This window comes from Topomyia yanbarensis, chromosome 3 (genome assembly GCF_030247195.1).
Source record: "Topomyia yanbarensis strain Yona2022 chromosome 3, ASM3024719v1, whole genome shotgun sequence".
NCBI lineage: Eukaryota > Metazoa > Arthropoda > Insecta > Diptera > Culicidae > Topomyia > Topomyia yanbarensis.
Genome location: NC_080672.1, coordinates 253,144,317 through 253,164,262, shown reverse-complemented (window position 1 = coordinate 253,164,262; position 19,946 = coordinate 253,144,317). Strand labels below are relative to the sequence as shown.

Here is a 19,946-nt window from a genome sequence, read left to right as displayed (position 1 = left end):
AATTCTAATCGACGAGAGGGGAAGCGTCACAGGTAGACCCATTTGCTCTATTTGTCTACCGCAGAAGTGGTACGACGAATAAGGAAAACAAGTGACACCGAAAAGTGCCGCATCGACAGTGGGATTTTCGCAGCAAGCCACAGGTTTGTTTACCGCGGTGGTGGAAACAGAGAGAGCGCGCTTGTGGTGGTGATACCGACGAGCAGCTTAACCGGAGAGAGTTTTGAAGTGTTTCAGGTAGGCCTATTTCTCTACTGAAGAAGCAACGCGACGAAGAAGGACAGCAAGTGTCACATTGTCAAACAACGGGCACCGAGTTTACAACGTGACACATGAGGTGTGTTCTACCGGTATAACAGGTATATTTTTCATTCCTTTTTGTGATAGTTTTTCTTGCTAGGTAAAATGGATGACGAGATGGGAGAACGAGTAACAGACCCTCCCCCTAAGCCTTCTGCTGAAAATGTAAACCCGATTAGAATTAAAATTTACCCAGAGTCGTCAACGGGACCATGGATTGTATTTATTAGGCGTAAAGTAAAGGCGCTAAATATCATTCAAATTTCGAAAGATTTGACTTCGCGATTCTCGGATGTAAAAGAGATCGTCAAAGTTAATAAAGATAAAATACGCATTGTCGTTGGTAGTCTCAAACAAGCCAATGCAATTGCTTCTTGCGAGCTTTTTACGCTTGAGTATAGAGCGTATATTCCTTCAAAGGAAATTGAAATTGATGGGGTCATCACAGAATCGAGTTTGACTGTTGATGACATAATTAAGCATGGGGTTGGTCGTTTCAAAGACACCATACTTAAAGACGTAAAGATACTTGAATGCAAGCAATTGCATTCAGTATCACACGAAGGAGATAAAAAAGTTTATCGACTGTCTGACTCGTTTCGAGTGACTTTCGCTGGGTCTGCGCTGCCCAACTATGTCTTTATCGATAAGATTCGTCTCCCTGTTCGCCTTTTTATCCCTCGTGTAATGAATTGCCTTAATTGTAAACAGCTTGGCCACACAGCCACTTACTGTTCCAATAAGGCACGGTGTGGCAAATGTGGGGGTTCTCATCAGGAGGATACATGCAATGAAAATTCTGAAAAATGTTTAATGTGCGGAGAAAACTCGCATGATCTTCCTGCATGCGTTGCGTTGCGTTGCGTTGCGTTGCGTTGTGACGATGATTTTGGCGGATTGCACACTGACTTCATCATGTTTGACTGCTGATTATCTAATAAGAGTTGCTTAGGAAGTGGTAAGTAGGAATTCATACCAATCCGACCCATATTAAAACCTCAACAGCATGATAGCCATCATTGCCGGCCGCCCCCATCTCCATCGTTCACGGGGAAGGATAAAGGATAAGGTAGACGGGAAGTGTTGATGCTCCACCTACTTAACGGAAGGACGACGATTCATCAGACTCTTCCATAGGTGTCGCGGAGTTGGTGGTTTGGAAGGGTATCAGGTCTAGGATTCGCTCCAAGCAAACGATGCGACCTGTAAAGCATGTTTTATTAGGTAGTTGTTTAGTTAGTCTTCGAGTGCACGATCACTCGAAAAAGAGATGATCTTGTTTAGTTTTGAAGTAGAATACTTCTAACGTTTCAATATGGGGTCCCGTTTCAAAAATTTCAGTTGAGAAATTTTCCCAGGTTTGAAATGCGAGTATCTTCCGTTCTACTGGACGAAATCGCAATATTTTTGCACTATCTGATCGGAAATTTGTGCACGTATTTCGTATTAAATTTCGGAATTACTGCGACTACTATAAATAAACCAAAACAAGGATTTTCAGAAAATCCTTCGGAAACAGCGAGGAAAATGCGCAATTTGCCAGCATATCCCACGCAGAGCCGTCAAAAAGGAGCATGTAAGCGTTTCATTACATACGGGAATGTTATATATACAGGTCACACGAGCTTGTTTTGTATCAGTGGGTGCTCGCTTACCACACGAGCAACATGCTCGTCCGGACGGTACAATGAGCGGTATCATGTTTGCGTTCCCGTACCAAGCGTCATCGCAAGGTTCGTCGTGATAAAATCCAGGGAATCACCAAATTCGGCGTCTGGCTCGTCGTGGTGGTGTAAAATGCATCTCCAATTTAATCTACGAATGCTGATGGTGTGCAGAAAAATGTCATCCGAGATGCCGTGACCTACACTGAACACGCCAAGCGCAAAACCGCAATGAATGTCGTCTATACTCTGAAGCGGCAGGGACGCACTTTGTATGGATTTGGAAGTTGAAAAGGTAGAACTCACTTGTATCATTATAAAAAAGGCCCTTTTCAGGGCCACCAAAACCATTTCAAAGAATAAGTTTGCATTTTCTGTTTCATGGACTGTTTCTCCCTGGAGAGCAATTTGGGTTAAACCCTAAATTATGATTTATTTCAGTACGTAAATTGCAAATATGGTCAGAAACAAACTGGAGTGAAGTGGAAAACATTTTTACTAGGCGCATTCAAAAAAGGTTCCAATTCTCAAACATTTTACCAAGGTGCCGTATTACATTACTCTCTTTACCCTGAGTGTTCGATAATCTCCGTAGTGGAAACACAATTTCAATTTTGTTCTTTATCAAAAATATGTGGTCGACCAACGAAGGGGTGGAGCTTCGAAGAACACATATTGAGGACAACACAAAAAAGGACGAGCTTACATTGTGCTGTAGTCAGGTATAAAAACTCAGCATGCTGTTGCTCACGCTCAGTTCGTTTCCAGCATCAGCATGCAGCAGTTCGTTTGCAGCATCTCCCGCAAAATTCAAACCGCCGTCCGTTTGCTGCTGTCAGAAGAGTTGGCCAAGCACGCCGTCTTCGATGGCACCAAAACTGTTACCATATACACCAGCACCAAGTAAATTTCGAACACTGCCCAAAGAAAAGGCCCTTTTCAGGGCCATCAATTTATCGACAAAGAATGAAATTGAAGTTTTGTTATTACAAGCATCAGCTTGTCAAGAGCGTTGGATGGTAAGTGAGCCACTTGTGAACAATACCGTCGCTTTCACGAGAATGGCACAAAATCAAAAGTTATTTGTGATTTATAGACATTTTAGTGTAATGATTCAATTTACAAAAATCGAACGTTTTCTAACGTTTCGATATAGGTGCTCCGTTTCAAAATTTTCGGCCAGAATGCTGCCTGTTTTTTCAAACGTGAAAATCTGCTGTTGTATTGAATGAAAACCTTCGATTTTTGCGCTGATTGGAAATAGTTGTGACTAATTCTGTAGAATGTACAATTACTGAAATAACGGATTTTGTGAAAGCAGTGGTTGGTCCGTACAATTCGATTCCAAGCGAGCCAGACTAGTTTTCGTTGGAAGGTCCACCTCTGACAATAGAAGTAAACTATTTTATTTTGAATTCAACTACAACTTCCTTGAAAACAGCACAGCTAAAAAACTTTTGGGAAAAACGCGCAAACCTAAATTTTCCACTATAATGGAAACTGCCTGTGTCCAGCCGCACTGCATCATCAAGATTGATAGTAATTCAAGCCGGGAGGAAAGAGGTTGTAAGGCAATGGAAAACGAAAATTTCATTTATATCTTACTGGAATATAATTGGCTGGTCCTGAAAAGAACTTGTTGGTTTGTGGTTTATATTGGGTCACAATTTAGGCCTGCTCGATTGCTGATAGCTGTGAATTTCTCGCAGGGCGACAGTTTCTGTTCAGTAGTGATGAGGCTTCCTAACGCCAACCGTGACTGGGGCACTTTTTCACGGCCTTCGTTGCTTACTGCTTGCGGGGAGGCTTTCCTCCGGTGGACTTACGAGCGGTATGTTTGGTACGGGCCATTTATCAACAAAGAATCGAATTGACATTTTGTTATTACAAGCATCCGAAAGTAGCTTGCCAAGAGCGTTCGATGGCAAGTGAGCTACTTGTGAACAATATAGTAGATTTCACGTAGAATGACACAAAATAAAAAGTTATCATTTGTGTGTTTGTTTACAGTTTCGTGTTTACTAGGCGCATTCAAAAACGGTTTCAATTCTCAAACATTTTACCAAAGTGCCGTATTACATTACTCTTTTTACCGTGAGTGTTCGATAACCTCTGTATTGGAAACACAATTTCAATTTTGTTCTTTATCAAAAATATGTGGTCGACCAACAAAGGGGTGGAGCTACGAAGAACACATATTGAGGACAACACAAAAAAGGACGAGCTTACATTGTGCTGTAGTCAGGTATAAAAACTCAGCATGCTGCTGTTCACGATCAGTTCGTTTGCAGCATCAGCATGCAGCAGTTTGTTTGCAGCATCTCCCGCAAAATTCAAACCGCAGTCCGTTTGCTGCTGTCAGAAGAGTTGGCCAAGCACGCCGTCTTCGATGGCACCAAGTAAATTTCGAACACTGCCCCAAGAAAAGGCCCTTTTCAGGGCCATCAATTTATCGACAAAGAATCGAATTGAAATTTTATTACAAGCATCAGAAAGTGGCTTGCCAAGAGCGTTGGATGGTAAGTGAGCCACTTGTGAACAATATCGTCGCTTTCAAGTCGAATGGCACAAAATAAAAAAGTTATTTGTGTGATTTGTAGACAGGTTAGTGTAATGATTCAATTTACAAAAATGTAGAATGTTCAATTACTGAAAATAACAGTTTTTGTGAAAGCAGTGGTTGGTCCATACAATTCGATTCCAAGCGAGCCAGACTAGTTTTCGTTGGAAGGTGCATCTCTGACAATAAAAATAAACTATTTTATTTTGAATTCAACTACAACTTCTTTGAAAACAACACAGCTAAAAACTTTTGGGAAAAACGCGCAAACCTAAATTTTCCACCATAATAAAAACTAGTGCCCCCGCCGCACAGCATCATCAAGATTGATAGTTATTCAAGCCGGGAGGAAAGGGAGAGGGAGGTTGTAAGGCAATGGAAAATTTCATTTATAATAATAATACTTTATAATTGGCTGGTTCTGAAAACAACTTGTTGGTTTGTGGTTTATTTTGGGTCACAATTTAGGCCCGCTCGATTTCTGATAGCTGTGAATTTTTCGCAGGGCGACTGTTTCTGTTCGGTAGCGATGAGGCTCTTAACGCCAACCGTGACTGGGGCACTTTTACACGACCTTCGTTGCCAACCAGCCCCCTGTCAAGGACGACGTCTCTGTACAGCCAGCATCACTGCCATGAAAGGCAAAACATTGATTTTGAACCGAATGATTAGAAGCTGTATTTAGTTACAAAATGTCGATTAAATTAAATTATTAAATCATCCCACAAGATGCAAAACGTCGTGTGGAATGCTTGAATATCGAGCATAGTGCCGAACATAATTCTTTGTTTGGGGCTTTATAGCTATAACGCCCCATATATGTCGGTCGCTGTCAAACTCCATATGATGGTATAGGGTTGCCAGGGGGTTGTTGCCAACTGTTTGCGGGGAGCCTTTCCTCCGGTGGACTTACGAGCGGTTTGTTTGGTACAGGCCATGTAGCGAAAAATGCTGATCTGCTACTTCTCTGATGCTGGTAGTAGGACGACGGTCAAACGCTCGTTTGCGTGCCTTCATTCATAAAAGTTCAACAATATTTTCAAAGAATGTTGCAAATTGTCAACTTGATAATTCCAAAAATACTCCAAATAAACTATGAATGTGCTAAAGTCGACAAAATCGCATAGAAATTGCTTATTCCAGAGCAGAATTTACCGGTCTAAAGTGTATTCTACTTCACTCCGGTTATGTCTCTGACATTACCCACCCATCTTTTTGGTTATTTTTAAACTCTGGGCAGCCGGCTACCGAGAGTATACTATGTTCCCTAAACAAAAGCAATTTGAACTCCACACGGCCGACCGTGGGAGTATTGCCTAGAAAAGCTAATCTTATCCGCGTAATGGGCCGGATCACTATTTATTGCAACAGTATTTGGACAGAATTCGCTACTTCTTCTCTACGATATATTTATTGGCTTGAAAACTACCGAGTGATAACACATTATACAGGCAAAAATAGCGAGAGATGTTATAAATCAAGGAAAGTATTTCTTATTTTCCATATCGGATTGTTTGTGGAATACAAGTATACGAGCGATAATACCGAACACTGAAGGGAAATATAAAGGATTGTTAACCTGATGCACGGGCTTGTTAGCAATAACGGAGCTTTAAATTAGGTTCATAAAAACAGACGCGGCGAATTTTCAATACGTATTGACCCGTCTTCATAGATACTAGTCAGATTAGTCGTATTGGGGCTAATTTCCGATCAACTATTCATTTTTACGGCAATGTTTTCTCGACTAGATCTGTTCGCACCCTCTCATTCTGTTCGCACCCTCTCATTCTGCGGTCTAAGGACCAAATATCATCAATAGACTTAGACTCGCGTGGAGGCATGAGATAGGAAACTTGTAAGAATTTTGCTATCCCACCGTTTGACTACCAGAATGGATGGGAGAACAGTAATACTAGCAAATACCGACTACCATAAGAGCGGTGCAAATTTGAACGAGTGACGTAGAGTACTGCACTGAAAAAAGGACCAGGAGTGCGATTTTACGAAGTTTTAGCTTCCGATGGCCCTACATTTTCTGACAAAGTGAAGTTCTTGAATGTTGAGATTTTTATTACTGTTTAGAAAAGCAAAAGTATCATAAAGCTAGTGTCAGGCCTTCATGAGACCTCAAGGAGTCACTTTTGGAGGTATTCGTAAATGTAGATTTGTCAGTAGACGGTTCCAAATATAATAGAAAAATACCTAATTTAACACAACTACAGATCACTTGCAACATAAAAAGCTTTTTGTGAAATTCGACAGCTCCATCTTAGGCCAATTCAATAAATTTCCTACATGAAAGTTTCCATTTTTTAAAAACGGTTTTTAAACCAAAGCTTTGGAAGTTAAACCTTGGCGTGGAAGTGCCGGTATATTAATATATTCTGTTACTTAGTGTAGAATTAGATTTCGTCATTTACGGCTAATATACAACCGCCAGAAGAAACTTAAAACGTTGGTACACAATCAAGAAAGGCGAATCAGAAAAGGTGAGTATATGTCAGTGATTCACTAAATACAGACTGGAAAGAGGGTAATATGGAAAACCTTAAGGTCCGTCCAGATTAAGTCTTCGGTACGGAGCAAAACGACGGCCTAGGAACTCCTAGCATGTTGTTAGTCGCCTCTTACGACATGGGAGCAGTTCCCAGAGGTTCTATTCTTGGTTGAAATAGTGCAAAAAGATTTCAGCCCGCCGGACAAAAACTCGCATGATCTTCCTGCATGCCCCATTTACAAATTGCGCGAGGATAAAATTAAACGATCCTTGAAGGAGAGGTCTAAGCGCTCTTATGCAGAAATGTTGAAAAATGCTACCCCTAAACCCATCTTCTTAGAAAACGCTTACACATCTCTATTTTCGGAACAGTCTGATTCCGACTCCGGAGCGTGCGAAGGTACATCGTTTGTTTTACCCGGAAATTCCAGAAAAAGAAAACAGTCTTCTTTTCCCAAGCTGCCAAGAAAGGGCCTTAAAATTTCTCCACCAATAGATAAACTGCGCCCAAAACCGAAAAATTCCGATTCAAAACCGAAATCAATTCCGCCCGGTTTTGGGAACGTACAATCTAAACAGAACACCATTACTGGAAATAATAAATTTTCGACTTCCTCTGAGCCTCAGCCGGGGGTAGGATTATTGAAATTTTCTGAAATTGTTGATTGGATTTTTAAAGCATTCAATATTTCTGAACCACTAAAGAGTATACTTTCAGCTTTCCTCCCAACAATTAGAACATTTTTAGAGCAGCTGATTGCTCAATGGCCCATCCTTGCAGCAATTATATCCTTCAATGCTTAATTCAACTCCTAAGGTGAAAGATCCCAAAACTGTTTTACAGTGGAATTGCAGAAGTATCATACCAAAAATTGATTCCTTAAAAATTTTACTGCATAATTTAAAATGCGATGCTTTTGCTCTATGTGAAACATGGCTTACCTCAAACATTAATTTCAACTTAAATGATTTCAACATTATTCGCCTAGACCGAGACACCCCGTATGGAGGAGTGCTTCTAGGAATTAAAAAGTGCTATTCTTTCTATAGAATTACCATCCCCATGATTGCTGGCATTGAGGCTGTAGCAGTCCAAACGAATATTAAAGGCAAAGACATGTCTATCGCTTCTATATATATATACCTCCCAAAGTTCAAATTGGACAACGTCAAATTTTTGAGGTAGTGGAATCCATGGCTGCTCCGCGTCTGATACTGGGAGACTTCAACTCGCACGGAGTATTGTGGGGTTCCCTCTACAATGATAATCGATCCTCTTTGATATACAATGTTTGTGACGAATTTAATATGACAGTTTTAAATACTGGCGAAACAACACGCATTCCCAGACCTCCTGCACGTCCAAGTGCATTAGATCTATCTCTGTGCTCGACATCACTTCGGTTAGATTGCACGTGGAAGGTTGTACCTGATCTTCACGGTAGCGATCATTTGCCAATCATTGTTTCAATTAACAGTGAATTAGGCCTTACGAATTCAATCAATGTTCCTTATGACTTAACACGAAATATTGATTGGAAAACATACGAAACATTAATTTCCACTTCTCTTGCTTCGACAGAAGAGCTACCCCCTACCGAAGAATATGAATTCCTAGCGGGTTTAATTATTGAAGCAGCAGAACAAGCCCAAACGAAATGCAATCCTGGAATGACAATAAATAGACGGCCCCCTAATCCTTGGTGGGACAAAGAGTGCTCTGATGCATATGAAGCTAAACAAGTTGCCTACAAAGAAATTATGAAACAGAAAGGGGGTATACGTGAGAACTTTGAAAATTATTTCATTTTGCAAAACAAATTTGACAGTATACGTCGTGGCAAAAAGTCTAGTTATTGGAGACGCTTCGTTGATGGCTTGTCAAGAGAAACATCAATGAGTACTCTTTGGAACACAGCCAGAAGAATAAGGAATCGAAACGTGACTAATGAAAGCGAAGATTTTTGCCAAGAAAATTTGTCCAGATTCTGCACCTGCGCAGAAAATCATTCGTGATGCTCCCACAAGTAGCGATTTCATAGATTCGCCTTTGACAATGATGGAATTTTCAATTGCACTCCTCTCATGCAACAATAATGCTCCGGGACTAGACAGAATTAAATTCAACTTGGTGAAGAATCTGCCTGACCTAGCAAAAAGACGCTTGTTGAATTTATTCAATAAGCTTCTTGAGCAGAACATTGTCCCGCACGACTGGAGACAAGTGAGAGTTATCGCCATTCCAAAACCGGGAAAACCAGCCTCCGATCATAACTCGTATCGACCGATTGCAATGCTATCCTGCATCAGGAAATTGTTGGAAAAAATTTTCCTACGACGTCTCGACAATTGGGTTGAGGCGAACGGCTTGCTATCAGATACCCAGTTTGGTTTTCGGAGGGGAAAGGGAACGAATGATTTTCTGGCGCTACTTTCGTCAGAAATCCAGCTCGCTTACGCAAAAAAAGAACAAATGGCGTCTGTGTTCTTAGACATAAAAGGAGCATTCGACTCAGTCTCCATTGATGTTCTCTCGGAGAAGCTACATCAATGTGGTCTTTCACCGATATTAAATAATTATTTATATAATTTATTGTCAGAAAAGCACATGCATTTTTCATATGGCGATTTGGCGACACTCAGAATAAGTTACATGGGCCTCCCACAAGGCTCTTGTCTAAGCCCCCTTCTCTATAATTTTTACGTGAATGACATTGATAATTGTATTGTCAGCCCATGCACTTTAAGACAACTTGCAGATGATGGGGTGGTTTCTGCCACAGGACCTAAAGCCATAAATTTACAACAACCATTGCAAGATAGCTTGAATAATTTATCAATTTGGGCTTTAAAGCTGGGCATCGATTTCTCTACGGAGAAAACAGAGTTGGTCGTTTTCTCAAGGAAGCGTGATCCAGCTCAGCTTCAGCTTCAGTTGGTTGGTAGAACGATAGCCCAAGTCCTGACTTTTAAATACCTTGGAATTTGGTTCGATTCTAAAGGCACATGGGGAGACCACATTAGGTATCTAATAACGAAATGCCAACAAAGGATAAATTTTCTGCGAACAATAACTGGATCATGGTGGGGTTCTCATCCAAGTGACATGATAAGATTGTATCAAACAACAATACTTTCAGTAATGGAATATGGGTGCATCTGTTTCCGTTCAGCTGCGAACACTCACATTATTAAACTGGAACGGATACAGTATCGTTGTTTACGAATTGCCCTAGGTTGCATGCAGTCAACCCATACGATGAGTCTTGAAGTACTAGCGGGAGTTCTTCCTTTAAAAGACCGATTCTGGGATCTCTCCTCTCGTTTACTTATTCGATGTGAGGTTATGAACCCACTGGTAATTGAAAATTTTGAAAGACTTGTTGAGCTTCAACCCCAAACCAGATTCATGACAGTGTATTTCAATCACATGTCACAAGAAATAACGCCTGCTAGGTATGTTCCCACATACGTCAATATACTAGATACTCCTGAATCCACTTTATTCTTCGACACGTCCATGCAAGCAGAGATTCGTGGTATTCCGGATCATCTACGCTCGCGGGAGATCCCTAAAATATTCACAAGTAAATATCAACCCATAGACTGCCTTAAAATGTTTTACACTGATGGGTCACGAATCAGTGAGGCCACTGGTTTCGGTATTTTCAACAATAATTTTTCAATTTCTCTCAAACTTGCAGAACCCGCCTCTGTTTATATAGCGGAACTAGCAGCAATTCACTGTAGCTTGCAAATAATTAATACTTTACCCCCGAACCATTACTTTATCCTCGCTGATAGTCTCAGCACAATTGCAGCTCTACGCTCAAAGAGGATTGATAATCATGATCCATTCTTTTTGGGGAAGATACGAGAATCTCTGAGTAACCTAACAAGAAAATTGCCCATTGCTCTATTGCGGGAAATGAGAAAGCTGATAATTTAGCCAAGATTGGTGCACTAGATGGTGAAATATATGAAAGACCCATTGCTTACAATGAATTTTATAGCGCTTCTCGACAGAGGACACTTGCTAGTTGGCAAACATCTTGGGACAATGGAGATATGGGACGATGGCTATACTCAATTATCCCTAAAGTATCAACGAAGGCATGGTTCAAAGGATTGGATGTAAGTCGGGACTTCATCCGTGTGATGTCAAGGCTCATGTCCAATCATTATACTTTAGATGCGCATCTCCACCGTATTGGGCTCGCTGAGGGTAATCATTGTGCTTGTGGAGTGGGTTATCATGACATTGAGCATGTTGTTTGGTCCTGCACTGAATATCGTGAAGCCAGATCACAATTAGTAGATTCTTTACCTTTCCGAGGAAGACCAATCCATGTTCCTGTTAGAGACATCCTGGCGTATTGCGATCCTCTATACATGGAACTTATCTATCATTTTCTAAAAACAGCGTCTGTCAAAATTTAATTAAATTCATCTCCTCATACTCTCATCCAAGGCTAATCATTCACCAATTAAAGTGTCCTAGAATATTCAGTTTTTAAATTTAGACAATAACAGAAAAAAAGTAAATAAATACACCCGAAAATATTAGATCATTATGAAATATAACAATGTAAGGAAAAAAGCAAATAATAAAGTGATTTCAGTGTTAGTTTTAGACAAATTACTAGTATAGTTAAAATTAGTCTTAAGGACTTTTGTAACGTGCTATGTAAAAAAAGAAACTGGCGTAAAAAGCTTTTGCAAATGCCGTGTCAAATAAACGTATGGAAAAAAAACTTCTTTTAAAGATATTTCTTGGGTATGTGTATAACCTAAATTTTGATAATTAGGATTACAATTGGGACGATATACTAAACGCAGCTGCTGGAGTTACTGTCCAAAATTGTTACCAGAACATTTCGATGGAATGTGATCAACTTCAACTGCAAAGCACCTTCTTTGGTAGCCTTGAATGAAATGATTAAGCGCTTCAGAATAGTTTGCAGCTATTTCCGATCAAATTAGAAAACGTGATCCATTTTCATCACATTAGGATCAACATCATTCCGAATTAAGTATGAATCAAAATCAAGCAGATAATGTACGAACTGTGCAGCGATGGCTGAAGTCTACCATCGATTTTTGGTTACGAGCAAGTATCTGGATTTCTTGATGCTAGAGCCCTTCAAAAATTCATATGCATCATCGAAAGCGACATTCAAAGAGTTTGAATGCGCATGATATGACATGACCTGACGGATACAGCGTTCTTTATTTCTTTTTATGCAACCAAAAATTTAAATATCCGGGTATTCAAAATTCACGATAAAGGAGATGTTACAGTTCCGCAAACCAAATTATACATGCATTCGATGAACCGACCAAATACTTCTGCAGATATTCTAGAAACATTCCTTATTTTAAATAGCGTTTGAGTTAGGCAAAATATCTCTACAAACCATCCCAGTTTTTGAAATGAACACTAATCGATTTTTTAAGAAACCATAACTAATTTGTGTTTGCAAGCCATTCCATTCAAGATCTAACTATTAAAAAGAAATGTTAAAAGAACTGTTAAAAAAATCTGATCAATCGGCTCATCGGTTGCAGATATATCTTGCGCACCACTAACGCTACTGTAAGGAAAAGCTTCGGAACAACGGCCGGCAAATTTATCCATTTTTGCATGAAAATACGCACATTTTTTAGCAGTTACTTGAGTAAGGCTTGGACTATGTACTTGAAAAAATCACAAAAAAATATCTGCAAGTTTAAAAATATATAGTCCATTGACAAATAAGTTCAAAAAGCATAATTTGCAATCACCACTCACTTCGAATATTTGCCGGTCAAAATATTTCCAAAATTTCATCTGCAGAACGTAAGCTTTTTGGAATCAAATAAAAATCTTTTTCCCGGGATTTTCGAATCCCGGGAATGAGAAAACATAATTTCCCGGGAATCGGGAATCCCGGGAAATCCAAAAATCCCGGAATTCCCGGGAAATAAATTCCCGGGATGGAAGCTCTACTCTTACTGTATCTAAATGCTCTACGATTTCTTTCACATGCAGAAAAAATCCAATACTTTGGAACTCCACAGTTTTTGGGAACTCGCTCGAGAGTGTTCTTCTAGACTCTTGTCTTTCAGAAACCCCTATTCCCATGTCATATCAAAGACGAATAGAAGCCTCGGCATCGTTATAAGACTAGCTAAAGAGTTCACTGATCCACATTGTTTGCTCGATCTATCCTGGAAGCTTCAGCATCCATCTGGTGTCGTTATACGAGCATTTGGACTAATAGAATTGAAGCAGTGCAAGCAAGATTCCTCCGTTTTGCTCTAAGGTTTTGGCCGTGGCGTAACCCGACGGAGTTGCCACCACACATTAATCGTTACCCTCTGCTGGATATGGATACTGTGGCCAAAAGATGGAACAGAGGCCCCAGATAATATGTAATTAAGATTATTGTAATGTGTTATTCCAATTCTTAAAAAAAGGTTTTATAGCTAGTTTGAAAAAAGGATGGATGACGGCGTCGGTGGTTGAGTGGTAAGCGTGACCGCCACTCATTCCAGTTGTACTTGTAGTTGTACTCAATTCCAGCCGAGGTCGTTGAGATTTTTCTGAGGTGAAATAATCTGTGGTCACGTCTTGCTTCGGAAGGGAAGTAAAGTCGTTGGTCCCCGGTCCATGAGTTGATGGATCGATATCTCGTCCAGATAGTGGAGTCATCTCTCTGGCGTCGGTAAAGAAGAAGTAGAATCCAACTTCTATACTTACTAACAACTATCCTCCTCCCGTGATACTTGTGGAGTACACAGTAGTATATACGACCTCTAGCAAAAGCAAGTATCGGACTAACAATTCCTTCCCTTTCCTTCCGCGATCTACGTTCGGGCCTGGCCGGCACCGGTATTGATCAATAAACACTTTAGGATTACCAGGAGTTGCACATTGAAAGATGTTTCGCTACTGATTCCCTGTGCAACTTCAGCTAGTTCAGATCGATAACGTAGTAGCAGCCAGGGGTGGTCGCACAAGCTCAAGCTATAGCTAGTTTGAAAAGAGGATGGAATTTTTAAGTTTTTTTGTAGGGAACCTACAAATAATAAATAATTTCGAGTTGCTCAAAATAACCATTAACTGTACCGAAAGATTCACTCTGCAGGACGAACACACTAGCAGTTTAAGGGGCGCGTAGTTTCCCTTCCCTGTCAGCATACGATATCAGATCTTAGCCGATGTTCACTAATGCCACTCTCGCTCTAAACGAAACTGAGACAGGCTCCAATCTGTCAACCTGTCGAAGTGAACGAACTAGCAGCGGTTGGGGATAGAAACCGACCCAGTCCCGAGTTCAAGCATAAACGGCATAAGGTGGCTTGTACCCCTGTTAGCACCGCGTGAAAGTAACAGATAGGAGTACTGTTTCAGAAATGAATGGCGACATAGTTTGCCAACCCGTAAATCCTTCATATCTTCTATATACAAAAAGCAATTTTCGTTTGTGTATCGGGAATTAGATACATTTATCCGATTCATTTCCATTGATTCTAGAACTGGAAGAGATTCTCAATCCAAAACATCCAAAAGTGTTCCAATCGGCCATAGTTACTTGTAGGTTAAAGATGTTTTTTGTTAGACACTTGTACTTAGAGTAACATATTTTGTAGTTGCTTTGAAAAGAGAGAATCTCAACCAATTTTCATGTTTACCCATGATAGTATTATGCTCACAATAGATATAGCGAAAAAAAATGTTATTGTTTTCAATCATTAATGTTTATTGTTTAAAATGAACCACGTACTCAAGATAAACCGAAATTTTGCAACGCCGATATTCAATATTCCCTCAGTGCAACAAACAAAACTCTTCTGTAATGACACTTCACAGTTGAAGGAAAAACCCAACTACAATCATAATATCATAATCATTTACCGCCACCAGTGCTACTACAGTACCATAAATGCACATCGATCGGTCTGTGGCAGACAGGCAGCAGTGTTAATAGTTGTATGAACGAGGCTGCAGCATCTCGTTATTCTAGTTGCAATAGTCCAACCAACTTCCACAGCGAAGCGGCTTTTTCTCCTGTGTGCACTTGCGACGAAACGGAATGGCCATTCCTCAATCGAAGTGTACGCAGTTGAAGCATTGGTAAAATGTCGCATATGTGCCGAACAAGAGTAAGAGTAAAATCATAACAGATAACATACGGATGTGCGTTTGACAGGTATTCCACAAGATTTTACTTTCTTCTGTTGATCCGATTCAGCCCATTAAGGCGACTCGCTCTTATCGTCAGACACGGGTAGATCCAGTTTTCACTTACACTTTTCTTAGAGAGATTTCATCTATTCCGGGTTGCGGCACTGATTGGAAAGAATTTTCTGTTGTCTCTCCAGATTTCACTCAGCATGCAGTCTTGCAGTACTTAACAAGAAGTAGTAATTCCCACCGACAGAAATTACACTTTTGAAGCCTCATTGGTCCACCAGGTTCATTCGACACTGATGGCTAGTTGAACTCACCAGATAAAAAATCCGGTTAACGTCATCCAAAAATCACATAACTTCATGTGCCTTTGGGTGCCAATTTTTTCACCATAACTGAATCACGCATAAAGAATTATCGCGAACTGCCCATCTGTAGGTTCCCGGCACTGATACTTTTCTTCTCGGACTTGACACGCACGTAGAGTCTTTCAACCGAGACCAAATAGAAATTGCAACCGTACAGTCAAACGACTAAAGCAAAACTAAAATCAATGAAGGAATAAAATGATTATAAATGTAGGAAAAGATACTAACATCACGCAAGACAGTTGATAAATAAGCGGGAGAGAATCGCGCAGGGCTCGCAGCCAAAAGCAGCATGGTCCATGGTGATCGTGAGTCTGATTTTGTGCGCGCCGTGGCACGAGCTGCGCTCTTTGCGCGTTGGTTCACATAACCGAGAGAGAGTAGAGCACAAAGCCCTAAAGCAGACACGAATGCACTGTTCTGAGCGGAGTCAGGTGTCTCTAATAAACAACAACAACAACTAAAGCAGAGCGGGATTCTGTATTGAGCATTGCATGAAAATGTATAACCTCACTTTTCTGACAGCTCAGAGAGCTTGTTTACATGGACTTAGAAAATTTTTGGTTTAACCCAGTACAAGAAACTCGGTTCGAATTCTAACACCATGTAAACAAGCTCGCTGAACTGTCATTTTTTCGAGCATTTTTACTCATATGACGTCACCTTGCAATGTCCTATTTAATCTCGACAAACATGTTAAATGGTCCTAAGTGCAAATGAGAGCCTCTCTTTGTTTACTTTCATTTTCGATTATTACGGCGTCAGCATAAAACTTTTCAATATTATTTCAGGAAATATCGAAAAACGCTGATTTTGACTAGCATATTATGCTAAGAGTTAATGAACAAACGTATAAACGGACGAGTTATTAGCGAAAGAGAAAGTAAACAAAGAGAAACTGTCATTTTCACTTAGGACCATTTGACATGTTTGGCTAGTAATCTGGAAAGTACTATGGTGTAGTACAAGGTAAACTCTTCGATCAGTGTTATCAGAAGGGTTCTGAAGTAGTTAATCACAATGTAGGGGAGCCCGGGGCTAGTTGGCAGTTGGGGTAAGTTGGCGGAATCCCTTTTTCTTTGTTTCTATTAGACATATAGCGCTGCTTCTCCTTGTGTACCTCAAGTTATGTGAAACCCGTTATCCAATGAGGTTTTGTTGCAAAACGATTTGTTTGGTGGAAGTTGTGGGTGATATTGTGTGTTCGAGCATACCAAGTAAATTTTCTAAATTTTTAATACTTTGCGTTATTTAGGGTGATTTTCGATCTATTTCCCGAATAATTATATTTTTCGATAGCGCGCGAAAAGAGCTTTCAGTATCCGTATACATATTACATCTATTCACACACAAAAGTTATTGCCTTTCTCAATAGAAAGGATATGCAATCACTGTGAAAGTCGTCCTTAACCGAGGCCCGGAGGGCCGAGTCTTGTATACCATTCGATTCAGTTCGTCAAGATCGGAAAATGTCTGTATGTGTGTGTATGCGTGTATGTGTGTGTTTTCAAAACTCACTCACTTTTCTCAGAGATGGCTGAACCGAATCGCTCAAACATGATTTCAAATGAAAGGTTTAACGCTCCCATAAGCTGCGATTGAATTTTTTGTCAATCGGACTTCCGGTTCCGGAGTTACGGGTTGAAGAGTGCGGTCGCCCAGCAAATTCCCATATAAAATGGTAACACCATGATGTCCAAATGGTGTAATACATATGAAAAAGGGTGCAACATAGCTCGGATTTGCGAGTCTAGGTCACTAATGGTCATTTTAAGCAGCTTTGATCATATTGGCCACCCATGACGGTTCTTGATACCCCGGGTACTTTCCAAGTTCATAAGTTAATGTCACACCTTTTTCTCAGGGAATTCTTGACCGATTTTTACAAACTTGGTCAAATGAAAGATACAATACTCCCATGGACAGCCATTGAATTTCATTCATGTCTGACATTTGGTTCCAGAGTTACAGGTTGGTTATTGCGGACATATAGGAATGTCCCATATAAACCGGAACGTGCGTTAAAAATCCATTTCTATTTGCAAGTCTAGATCACATCATTTCTATTTGCAAGTATTGATGACCGATGAATAATCAAAGATTCTTTGAATATATTTTCCACTATCGACAGTTCCGGAACTCTTGGGTTCTGGATGAATTCCAGAATTAGTCACATCGGTTACTCAGTAATGACTGAAACGATTTGCATAAACCAAATATCAAATAGCGGGTATAAAATGCGGTTGGGTATTGCATGCTCCATCAACCCCCTAATAACTTCCCCTGACACCATCTCTTCCTACATAACCCTCCTCCCTCCCTTCCGTCCCTTTGACTTACATTCTCTTCATCCACCATATATATTTTTAGAGAATTTCGTCCTATAGCCATATGTGCCAATTTTGTCCATCCGAAATTTCTTGTAGAACTTCCCAAGCATGCTATTTTTATGGGCGGCTAGCTAGGCCTGCGCCAACCTTGCAATAACGCTGAAGAATCACGGGAAGAGAGAGCGCTTATTTAAAGGCGGCGCTGGCTCGTTTTGTAAGGGCTGCTTTAGGGCAAGCATTATAATTGTTGCTGAAATAATACTATTAATGTTAGAAGTATTATTCGAACAGCATAATCTTGAATATAACCAAACATACTTACAATTTCTTGAATATCTATTACAAAAAAAATATTTACACAACTAAACTAAAAAGGCAGCCGTTTGTCGAAGCTACAACCAGAAAAAAAGATTTCACGAATAGTACTACTTTCATTAGTGGATATCTCAAATCAAACGACCTATCAAATACGTCATTACAAAGCTAATCTACTCTGCAATACCGATACACTGAAAATAATCAACACGATAAAACCATATGCAATTAAACATCACTTTCATGTGCGTTCTCATGTTAAAAAGTAAATGAAATGATTTCCCTTTGAATTTTACATGAAAATCCATTAAAAAACATTTCATGTGGTGTTTCAAATTAAATTCAAACAAATTCCATGTGAATACGACATATTTATCCATTGAATGTTCATTGCCATGCTATTGAGTCGTAAAGTATGAACTTTCCACATGACTTTCGCATGAAAAACATGTACAGTCGTGATTCGCTGGTTGGGCCTAACTAACGAATTTGATTCGACAGATGTCAAAAACTCTCCAAAGGAGACGTTAGTAGTGTAATTGCATCTATTCAGATCTCTAATAATTGTCAGATTGATTGTAAATTTGAGTAAATTTGACATAAGATTTTGACATTCAGATGCTTTTTAGTTGGGCAATGGTCCAACTAACGGAGGTCCAACTAAAAATCGGTCCAGTTAAAAAGTTTCCAACCAGAGAATCACGACTGTAGTGCATTTCTACATCTAAAACAATTGATTTCACCGATTCTTCTGCCAATGAAATCTATAAGTAAAACAATGTGATATTCACGTGTAATTCATTTGGAAATTTTAGTCAATAGTATTTCTTATGATGTTGATGTACTTTTCACACCATGTTCGCATGAATTTCATTTGAAAACCATATTACCCACACTCGAATGGATATCCAAGTGGCAACCGTGTGCATTTCATGTGTTTTTGGATTCAAATAATTCAATAGATTTCCACAAGATGTTAACGTGTTAAGTTTTTTCAGTGTAGGAAATTAGTTTGGCTTGGCAATATAAAATAATGAGATATGAGGTGCGATGATCCCATTAGTGCAATAATAAAGCCGTTAGATGCCAAAATTCTGCAGTAAATACGCGTTAAACGATTGATAGTACTGCGTATGAAATTTCATACGCTAGGATATAAGGGATAATATACAGTTTTCTCGAAAAGACATTCAGCACGTTCCAAAAGGACCCTTGAAGTAATTGAATCTCCATTTTAATGCTTAGTTTTTGGCGTATACTCACATACCGTCAACTTACCCCGAGGCTGGGGTAAGTTGGCGGGTTTTCCGCGTCACATATTTTTAACTCTAAAAATGAAGACAATGCAGCAAACACTTTAAAAAAAATCAGAGATGTTGCCAACAGTCTGCTCTTTCATGCCGCGTGTTCTTTTTTGAAAAATCTACCTACATCAAAGCGAATTGAAAACTGAAAACACCTCCAACTAGTCCCGGTCTCCCCTATAACAATTGCTTACCAAACTTCACAAATATCCCCTGGTGCACTCAATTTTCTTGGATTTGTTATAACAGCTGTATTATAACACTAGAGGTCTACTCATTTCTTATGTGATTAAACTTTTAAAACCAGTATTAGACGTATGCAACATGTGGCTTACCTATAACTTAGTCGGTCATTCTTTAAGTCTAATATTCTTGAATACACATGTTGGACGTTTGGGCGCTGTACATAGCAAATTACGAAAAATAAAA

The 19,946-nt window shown here is 39.8% G+C and overlaps 1 protein-coding gene across 2 annotated transcripts in view; it reads right to left on the bottom strand.

Moving 5' to 3' along the window:
* The window catches only part of LOC131689733 (uncharacterized), a 44,655-nt gene extending 28,930 nt beyond the window's left edge, over nucleotides 1–15,725 (bottom strand). The window contains exon 1 of one of the 2 annotated variants that reach the window (XM_058975024.1): nucleotides 15,319–15,725. The gene's annotated coding sequence lies outside the window, so the exon portion shown is untranslated. The remainder of the gene's footprint in view (nucleotides 1–15,318) is intronic. The other variant, XM_058975025.1, reaches the window with a different exon arrangement.
* Nucleotides 15,726–19,946: the final 4,221 nt, after the last annotated feature.